The 11,038-nt window shown below is 44.0% G+C and overlaps 1 protein-coding gene across 1 annotated transcript in view; it reads right to left on the bottom strand.

The window, feature by feature from the left end:
- LOC121635104 overlaps positions 1-11,038 on the bottom strand; it is a 65,556-nt gene that overhangs the window by 16,589 nt on the left and 37,929 nt on the right. The window lies entirely within an intron of this gene.

The following is an 11,038-nucleotide window of genomic DNA, read 5'->3' on the forward strand; positions in this document are numbered from 1 at the left end:
TGTACAGTTTAAAATAAATAACAGATACACATGCTAAACTTCAGGCTTTAAAAGATAATCTACAAAATTGAGGGTAACAGAATATATCATATTCTGTGGTAAATAAACTCCTTATGCTTTATTGATGCTGGACATTTAAAAGAAAAAGCAATACAACATTTTACACAGAATTTGCAAAGCAGCATAATTTTTTAAATATAGCTAAGATTTTAATACAGATAACCAGTGAATACAGGAATTACATCATCAGTAATATATAGATGAAAATCTATGATGAAAACACAGATTTTGTATGAAGCAGAATGCTAGACTAACAATAAAGATGATGTGTTTTGATACATTTATAGAAAAATAAAACTACTACTACAACCTTAAAATTACCATCCAGGGGTTACTTTAATTTAATTTAATTTAATTTAATTTAATCTGCCCAGCCCTATTGACTCCAACTCCACATCTGATTGGTTTGAAACTTTTACACTGAGAGACGTCATAATTGTGTAAGAATGGATAAGACTCAAGAGCTGATTGTTGCTGGCACATTTATAAGGAACTATCGACTGTCAGATAATCGGCTAGCTGTGACTTTGGTTTTTTCTCACTAAGGCAAGGCAAGTTTATTTGTAATGCAAATGTCAAAAACAAGACAAGTCACAGTGCTTCACATAAGACATTAAAAGCATTACAGCAGCACAGTCACACCTACTAGTGTTTCATTCCTGTGTCTGTCCTCCTCACCTGACTGTCTCTTGCTTCTGTCCCATCTTTTTGTCATGGCCTCTGTCTCTTTCTTTCTGCCTCGCAGCACTCCTTTGGTCCTTACTCCTCAGCTCTCCATCCCTGCCTTGTTGTGTCTCAAACGCTTTACGTCCCTCTTCTTGTGATAAAACAATATGGAAACAATTCAGATCAACTAGACTAAAACTTTTAAATGATCTTATATTAAATGAAAAATAAAGCACAGTTTAAAAAGAAGAGGTTCCTTTCTCTTTTAATTTTAATGATGACACTGTTTCCTGAGGACTGTCTTCACATACACTCACCTGACTGTCTCTCTTCTCTTGTCCCATCTCTGTCTCTCAGACTGCTCATGTGGGCCCATGCCCATTATGCCCATTCCGGCCTTGATAACAATAGTCATCTACTTTAAGGTGCAGTGTGTAACAAAACCAAAAGTCAATTAAAAAACAATTTATTATATAGTTAAAACTGTGTTTCTACTGGTATCTGATCACTTTACGAAAATAATTATGTTCTTATTGTCTTAGAATGAACCATTTATATCTACTTGCCGTCGGTCAACAAACATGGCATACATCACTGTGCTTGGCATTTAAGTTATCTCTATGCCCAAATTTACCACCAGATATCATTAATACTTAGACACTGTACCTGTACACCAGATTTATTTAGAGTCCAACATTATTGTTTAATAAATATGTGGCAGCTGTTGAATTTTCACAATAAGAACAACACAATTGATTACTTCTGAGGGCAAAGTTGTCTCAATTAGACATAGACTTAGAAAAAACGTTATTGTCCAATGCAGAGCAGTAGAAATTCGTCTGACAGGACAACTCACAGAATAAAAACACACAAATTAAGAGATCTTTAAAAAATTTAAATAAGCAAAAAAGTTCAACCCCTTAATATGTTTAATAATAGATACTAGCTTCCCTTTAAAAAAATTAGCTTGGAGAAATTTTTGCCTACAAATTGACTCTCTGTTACATAAAACTGTTTTTATTGACATATTTTTTCCATTAAAAATATATATATACATATTTTTTAAAAAGTTATAAAAGTCACTTGTATTACAAATAATCTTATGCAGGAACATGTTACAACTATTAAAGTTGATTGCCAATAAGAACAAGCACTGATTTCAATCAGGGTTGGTACAGTCAGTTAAGTAAGTTTACTGCTTGAGTTTCTGTCTTGGTTTTGGGTTATTGTTTACATTGGAAGGGTTGCTGGACTGCTGGACCTGTCTGCTGCCTTTGACACGGTCAACCATCATATACTGTTCTCCATACTCTCGGACCTTGGCATCTCAGGATCTGTCTCGTGTTTTATGTCCTACCTCACAGAAAGATCCTTCAAAGTATCTTGGCAAGGGGGAATGTCCAGATCACATAAGCTGACAACAGGGGTGCCTCAGGGCTCGGTGCTTGGCCCTCTTCTCTTTTCACTATACATCTCCTCACTCGGTGCAGTCATTAACTCTCATGGTTTCTCCTACCACTGCTATGCAGATGACACTCAGCTTTTCCTTTCTTTACCACCTGATGACACAACTGTCTCAATGCGAATATCAGCATGATATCATTACTGATATCTCCACATGGATGAAGGATTGCCACCTTCAGCTAAATCTTTTTTTTTTTTTTTTAACTTGTCCTGTCCAGCATCATAGCAAGCAAAATGATAATCTGTTTGCTGTATCGTGCTGAACAAATTTGCTCTGCCAAGGGGAGGCCTATGGGTAAGGCTCCTCTTGATAATCTGATTCATTTATTAATTTATTTACTTTGAATCACGGAATCTATGTATTCTTGCCGGACCTGACAGGAGGGGACAGAAAAAGATGGAAAATAGCGAAAAGAGCAAAAGGAAAAGAAGAAAGGAGACAAAAAGATCACAGACAGAAGGAAACGACCCTTCAATCCACACCATCACCAGACAACAAACTGTTACACCTGTACATGAACACACTAAGAAATTTCCTACAACTTTTACAAAAGCAGAAACACACACACAGAAAAAACAGGGCTGCCAGTCATTAAGAGTTTTTAAATAATAACCAAATCAAAAAGACATAACAGCGACCAGATACTAACTTACAGGAAAAATACAAAAAAAAAAAATAATAATAATAATTATCGCTTAGTATTAAAACCCACTAGACAACTCAGTGACTGTGTCAGCATGCAGAGCATGAGAAACAAGGAGTAATCAGTGATGAAGAGTGGTTCAGCTAAATCTGTCCAAGACTGAGCTAAGCTTATTGTCTTTCCAGCCATTTCTTCCTTACTGCCACAGATAAGCGTGCAGTATGACTCTATCACGCTTGTGCCTACATCTTCTATCAGGAATTTTGGTGTCATGGTAGACAACCAGCTGACCTTTAAGGACCATGTTGCCTTGGTTGCTCAATCTTGCCAATTTGCTCTATACAACATCAGGAGGATCAGACCTTACCTGACTTAACACACCGCACAGCTCCTGATCCAGGCTCTTGTCATTTCATTCATTGACTACTGCAACTCCTTACTGGCTGGCCTGCCTGCATGCTCAGTTAAACCTCTGCAGATGATCCAGAACGCAGCAGCACGTCTGGTCTTCAACCAGCCCAAAAGAGCTCATATCACTCCGCTGCTAATCGCTCTCCACTGGCTTCCAGTTGCAGCAAGCATCAAATTCAAAGCTCTGCTTCTGGCTCACAAAACAATAATCCAAACGTCTCCGGTCTACCTCCACTCCTTAATCCAGAGCTACACTTCCTCTTGACAGTTACGCCCTGCCAGCGAAAACGCTTAGTGCTCCCACCACAATATAGCACACAATCAGTAGCTAGACTCTTCTTCGCTGTTGTCCCCCGGTGGTAGAACGATCTACCAAACTCTGTCTGATCCGCAGAGTCCTTATCCACACGCAAGCTAAAGACTCAGTTGTTTAAGGAGCATTTCTGCACTAAGTTTAACTCTTTTACTCAACAGAATGAGTTAGAAAGATTTGTCCAGCTCTTTGGCTCAACCAAGTACTGAAGAAGCTGTGTGCACTTATGCCCAAGATGATATTGTTTGATATTGATGACAAAGTTTCTCCTCAACACCCTTTTCTGTAGATACAACCGCCCTCTTGTGGTCGTCTTCGGTAACTGCACACTCCTCCTCGTTACCACTTTGCGGGTCCGCCATTACCGTCCGTTTATTACACTGTTTCCGTAGTAACGATGGTCAAAGAAAGAAACATTTAGGTAACCAGTCAGCTTCACCAGGGGATGATTATCAAGCTTATCCAGGTTATCTTCACACCGCTGACAAGTCAGCGCCCTTACTTAATGCAGTAAAATCTGCCGTAGCAAAATAGTCCTTATGGGCTCCGTCTAATTCCTGAATTCCCTTATCCGCGACGTGACTCATGTCGATGTCAGACAAAGGTTTTTTGACTTAATGTAGTGGCAACAACTGGTAGCACTTTAAAGCCACTCTTTTACTTGACAGGAGGTGAGGTTGGATAGGCTTGACTCGTAATTATATTACCTTTTCTTGCTCAAAAATCACGGAAGACTTAGGTCGTGTTTGCGGTTTTATTTTTATGTTACTCCAAGTATCTTTTAGTTGGTACATCCAAGCTTTTCCTGGGTTTCACAACAGTTCTTAGTTAACACTTACTGTAGCAACAGTTTTTGTTGGTAACATAACTTCCTACAGGTTTTTACAAGTTAAATTTAAGACTTTTTGAGACCCTTTTTAGACAACTTAGAACAGAATTTAATGCCCATTCCTACTCCTGACTAGGGCTGGGCGATTAATCGATAAAATCGATAAATCGAATTTTCCATTTCTGGAGATTTATTTTTATGAAAATCGGGATTTTTTTCCATAGTTAGTTAGCAGCAGACTTAGCCCTCTGTCCACACCAGAACGGTGTTTGTCTGACAGAAGTGACCCTTCACGCACGCCTGGGATTTAGCTGTGTGTATAACTGCAGTGAGAAATGCTGCTATCTATGAGCTGCTGAAGTCAACTTTAGCCAACAAACCCTAGTTAAGAGACAACCTTCATCAGGAGAATTATTTCTGCAGTGGATCCTGTATGATAAGGATCCAGATGGAAAGAGATCACGGATGCAGTTTTAGTCGCATATTTCTATGTAAGATATAAAGTCGTTTATATGGTGGAAAAGCTATGACATTATATGCTTTATTTTTGCTGGCATTCATTTATATAAACAAATAAATGTTTTTAATAAGTTTATTTATGTTTTGTAAAAGAAAAGAAAAAAAATCGATTAAAATCGGAAATCGGATTTGGTTATAAAAAAATCTGAGATTTTATTTTTAGGCCATATCGCCCAGTCCTACTCCTGACTGTTGTTTATTTCTATGCACCTAACAGCAGTTTGGAGTCCTTGGAGGGGGTGTTCGAGAGCACTCCTTGAGACTCCCTTGTTCTGCTGGGGGACTTCAATGCCCACGTCGGCATGACTGGGAGAAATGTCCCCCCTGATCTGAATCCGAGTGGTGTTTTGTTATTGGACACTTTAGGCCGCAGTTTGATGATCGACTGTTATGGCCCAGTCTTGTCACTAGGGGCGCAACAGGACCGATAACATAAACACCACGAGAAAACGTGGGTTAAGGTGTAATATGTTTTAATTGTTATAAAACTATTTACATACTTAGATGATGTTAAAGAAATAAAGAATATAAAGCCAGTCTATACAATAATGATAATAATAATAACAACACAAAGGAAGCTTAACCATATATACACAACAAAACAAAATGGCTCCTAATCTTAATTCTACAACAAAAAGAGCGGGGATTCTCCTAGTGAGAATCCCCCTGAAAACTATGATACTAAGCAAAACCAAACGTAAATACCTGACACGAATACCAAACTAAACCAAAAACACAACCTCTGTTGCACTGTCAGGAGTTAAACCAACGAATTCAGAATAGCACAAAAGGATCCACTGATCCAACAAAAGTCCAATCACAAGGTTTAATCACTAACAATCGAATTAACGCTACTCAGAGAACTCTCACACGACGCGAACTGTGCCCTAATGACACAGCCCCCGATGAATGGTGCAGTCCAGTTTTTATTCAGGGGCAATCAGCCTGATGAGGGTCAGCTGTGGAGAGCGGGAGCAGCAGCAACGAATCAGCGAGCAGAAAGGGGAGGGAGGACCGTCGTCATCTCGGCTCCGCTTGATTGGCAGGTCCGACGACCAACCCTAGGCGGCCAAGGCCTAGGCAGCTCCACTTTCTCGTAGCAGAGTGATGGACGGGCCGGACGGCCAATCCCAGAAGGCCAGGGGCCGTAACACCCCCTCCCTTAAAAGCTGGCTCCAGCTTCTCCAAGGCCCCATCCATACAAATGTTCCAGAAACAAAAGGGTTAATACACAGTTGCATAAGCATACACAAGTTTGTCCTACACACGGGACAAGGCATCTGCAAACAAGTTGTCCACTCCTTTCTTATGCCGTATCTCTAAATTGAATTCCTGCAGAATGAGTGCCCATCTCATTAATCTCTGATTGTGGTTATACATACGGTGCAGGAAGGTCAGTGGATTGTGGTCTGTGAACACCTGGATGGGTACAGGGGAGGATCCCACGTACGCTCCAAAGTGCTGGAGTGCCAGTAACAACGAGAGCGTCTCCTTCTCGATGGTGGAGTAGTGTAATTGGTGCCGGCCGAACTTACGGGAGAAGTAACAGATAGGGTGATCAAGTCCATCTGCACCAGCTTGGAGGAGCACGGCGCCTGCTCCGACAGCACTCGCATCTATGTCTAACTTAAATGGTTTTCTTAAGTTAGGAGCGGCTAACACAGGTACACTTTTCAGGAGAGTTTTGACACTTTCAAAGGCATGTTGGCACTTGGACGTCCACTTATACTCTTGCTTAGGACTAGTTAAGCACGTTAAAGGTTCAACTACTGTAGAGTAGTTCTTACAGAAATTACGGTAATACCCGGCCATTCCCAGAAATCGGCGCAGAGCTTTCCTGTCTTCCGGAACGGGGTATTCAGTGATGGCACTAATTTTGGCCTCAACGGGGCGCACCACCCCCTGTCCTACCTGTCTCCCCAGGTATGTGACAGTCGCGCGACCAAATTCACACTTTGCGAGGTTGAGTGTGAGTTTAGCATTTGCCAAACGTGTAAATATTGTTTCCAACGCGGTTAAATGATCTTCCCAGGTCTCAGTAAACACCACGACGTCATCTAAATAAGCAGAACAAAACGGGAGATCAGAAAACAATGTGTTAACTAACCGTTGGAAAGTGGCAGGGGCATTACACATACCAAAAGCCATCACGGTATATTGCAAGAAATTGTCGGGCGTAACAAAAGCAGATATTAACGAAGCCCGAGAGGTGAGTGGAACTTGCCAATATCCTTTCAACAAATCAAGTTTACTAACGAATTTAGCAGTACCAATCGTATCCACGCAGTCATCAATTCGCGGCAAGGGATAAGCATCTGTAACGGTAACGGAGTTTACCTTGCGGTAATCGGTGATAAACCGCGGCGAACCATCTGGCTTGGATTCAACTAGGCATGGTGAGCTCCATGGGCTGGAACTCGGAACTGCAAAACCATTGCGCAACAGATACTCAGTTTCCTGCTTCATTTGTTCTCTCTTACCAGGATTACACCTGTACGGATGTTGCTTAATCGGACGCGCGGACCCTACATCAATGTCATGTTCAATGACGTGTGTTTGTGACGGAACATCCTGGAATATCGAATTGAATCGATCTACTAACGAAACTAGCTCAGCTTTCTGAGCAGCCGGCAAATACTCTAGAGTAGATGGGAACTCTTTTAGTGCTTCCGCATTCGTTAATCGCGGCGTCAAGCGCGACTCCACGCGATCCAACAGCGGTACGTCTGGTTCAAACGGATCCACCAAAGTAAGAGCGATGTGAGGGGTTGTAGCACTTCCGGTAGCTACGACTGCGGATTGCTCTGTCGCTAGCTGAGGTTCACGGCTGACATAAGACTTAAGCATGTTTATATGACAAACGCGAGTTTTCCGTTTTCGATCTGGTGTACAGATAACATAGTCGGTTTCACCAAGGCGATGCTTAACTATGTACGGTCCTGAAAATTTAGCGCTTAGTGATGCACCGGGCACGGGTAGCAACACTAAGACTTTGTCACCTTCCTTAAACTCACGAACAATCGTTTTCCGATCATACCGACGTTTCATCTCGGTCTGAGTTTTTTGCAATGCCGACGCAGCGAAATTTCTTGAACGATGCAAACGTTCGCGAAAAGCAGACACGTAATCTAGTACGTTCTGATGTGCTGGGGTTGCACTATCCATAAGTTTCTCTTTCAGAATTTTCAACGGTCCCCGGAGTTTATGTCCGAATACGAGCCCGGACGGACTAAATCCTAATGATTCTTGAGGTGCTTCACGAGCGGCGAATAGAATGAAGGGGAGTCCTTCATCCCAATCTTTCACTTCCTGGTGACAGTACTTACGCAACATGCTCTTTAACGTCTGGTGCCACCGTTCTAATGCCCCCTGGCTTTCCGGATGGTAAGCACTGGACGTCACATGTTTAATGTGTAACTCCGCCAGAGTCTTCTTAAAGATCCTGGACATGAAGTTACTTCCTTGATCTGTTTGCACGATTTTAGGAAGTCCGAAGGTAGAGAAAAATTTCAGTAAAGCTCGCACTACTAACCGAGCGGTAATCCGGCGCAACGGAACTGCGTCCGGATAACGAGTGGTTGGGCACATAAACGTTAAAAGATACACATTTCCCGATTTGGTCCGCGGTAACGGACCTACACAGTCCAGAATTAAGTGTTCGAAAGGTTCAGACACGACAGGTATGGGATGTAATGGTGCTCTAGGAATCGTCTGGTTTGGTTTCCCCATCAGTTGACACGTATGACAACTGCGAATGTACTTTACCACTTCAGCTTTCAAACCAGGCCAAAAGAAATGTTTCAGTATCCGTTGATACGTTTTATTCACTCCCATATGTCCTGACCATTGATCGTCATGTGCCAGACATAGAATCTGCTGCCGATAAGGAGCAGGTACCACAATCTGTCTCTCCACATTCCAATCTTCTTCCGCTATCCCGACCGGACACCATCGGCGTAACAATAGTCCACCACCAACAAAGAAGACGCCACGTCCGTCAACGTGACTGTCATGACTCACCACCCTCTCGAAACACGCACGCAGAGAGAGACTTTGTAGTCGTATCGTCGGACTTGCGGCCGCATGTCTTGAACACTCGGGTGATGAGAGGGGCAGAGCTGTCAACTGATCACCACCTGGTGGTGAGTTGGTGCAGATGGTGGGGAAGGATGCCGGTCAGGCCTGGCAAACCAACATGTTGTGAGGGTCTGCTGGGAATGTCTGGTGGGGTCCCCTGTCAGAAAGAGTTTCAACTCCCATCTCTGGCAGAACTTCAACCATGTCCTTGGTGAGTTGGGGGACATTGAGTCCGAGTGGGCTGTGATCCATGTCTCTATTGTTGAGGCAGCCAGCCGCAGCTGTGGCCGCAAGGTCATCAGAGCCTGTTGTGGCGATCATCCCCAAAATCGTTGGTGGTCAACAGCAGTAAGAGATGTCGTCAAGCTGAAGAAGGCGTCCTATTGGGCCTTTTTGGCCTGTGGGATTCCAGAGGCAGCTGTTGGGTATTGTCAGGTTTAGCGGGACGCAGCTTCGGCTGTCGCTAAGGCAACAACTCGGGTATGGGAGGAGTTTGGAGAGGCCATGGAGAATGACTTCTGGATGGCTTTGAGGAGATTCTGGTCCACCATCCAGCGGCATAGGAGGGGAAAGCAGTGCTCCATCAGCACTGTGTACAGTGGGGATGGGGGGCTGCTGACGCTGGACATTGTGAGGCGGTGGAGGGAATACTTTGAAGACCTTCTCAATCCCACCAACACGTCTTCTGATGAGGAGGCAGAGTCTGGGGACCCTGGTGTTGGCTCTCCCATCTCTGGGACTAATGTCGCTGAGGTGATTAAAAAGCTCCCCCTGTGGCAGGGCCCCAGGGGTGGATCAGGTCCTCCCAGAGTTCTTTAAGGCTCTGTCTGGATGCTATAAGGCTGTCTTGGCTGACACACCTCTGCATCATCACGTGGACATTGGGGACAGTTCCCCTGGACTGGCAGACTGGGGTGGTGGTCCCCCTCTTCAAAAGGTGTGCTCCAACTACGGGGGATCACACTCCTCAGCCTCCCTGGTAAGGTCTATTCAGGGGTGCTGGAGAGAAGGGTCTGTCGGATAGTTGAACCTTGGATTGAGGAGGAGCAGTGTGGTATTCGTGCCGGTCGTGGAACAGTGGACCAGCTCTATGCTCTCTTCAGGGTCTTGGAGGGGACATGGAAGTTCACTCAACTAGTCCACATGTCCTTCGTGGACTTGGAGAAGGCTTTCAACCATATCCCCAGAGGACTCCTGTGGGGGTACTCTGGGAGTTTAGAGTGCCAGACCGCCTTGTACGAGCTGTCCGGTCCCTGTACGACTGATGTCAGAGCTTGGTCCGCACTGCCAGCAGTAAATCAGAATTGTTTCTGGAGAGGGTTGGACTCTGCCAAGGCTGCCCTTTGTCACCGATTCTTTTCATAACGTTTATGTTAATTGAATTGAATTTCTAGGCGCAGCCGAGGTGTTGAGGGGATCCAGTTTGGTGGCTTCAGGTTTGCTCTTTGCGGATGATGTGGTTCTGTTGGCTTCATTGGGCCGTGATCTTCAGCTCTCACTGGAGTGATTTGCAGCCAAGTGTCAAGCGGCGGGGATAAAAATCAGCACCTCCAAATCCGAGACCATGGTCTCAGCCGGAAAAGGGTGGAGTGCCTTCTTCGGGTCAACAATGAGGCCCTGCCCAAAGTGGAGGAGTTCACATATCTCTGTGTCTTGTTCACAAGTGAGGGAAGAATGGCGCGGGAGATCTACAAGTGGATCGGTGCGTTGTCTGCAGTGATGCAGATTCTGCATCGGTCTGTCGTGGTGAAGAGGGAGCTGAGCTAAAAGGCAAAGCTCTTGATTTACCGGTCGATCGACGTTCATGATCTAGTGAATGTGGCCGGGGAGAGAGAAGTCTGGGTTTCGCTGCTTAGGCGGCTGCCCCCGCAACCTCAATCCGGATAAGCGGCAGACAATGGATGGATGGATAGCGTATATATTTCATCATGTATTTCTCTCACTTCAGTGTTATGTCAATAAAGCCATGCACATCACAGGAACGCGCACAGCTGAACAGGCTGAATCTACTGTTATTGTTTTCATTTGTAAGTTGTATTATGGCTTAAAATGGAT

The sequence above is a fragment of the Melanotaenia boesemani genome, chromosome 23 (assembly GCF_017639745.1).
Source record: "Melanotaenia boesemani isolate fMelBoe1 chromosome 23, fMelBoe1.pri, whole genome shotgun sequence".
NCBI lineage: Eukaryota > Metazoa > Chordata > Actinopteri > Atheriniformes > Melanotaeniidae > Melanotaenia > Melanotaenia boesemani.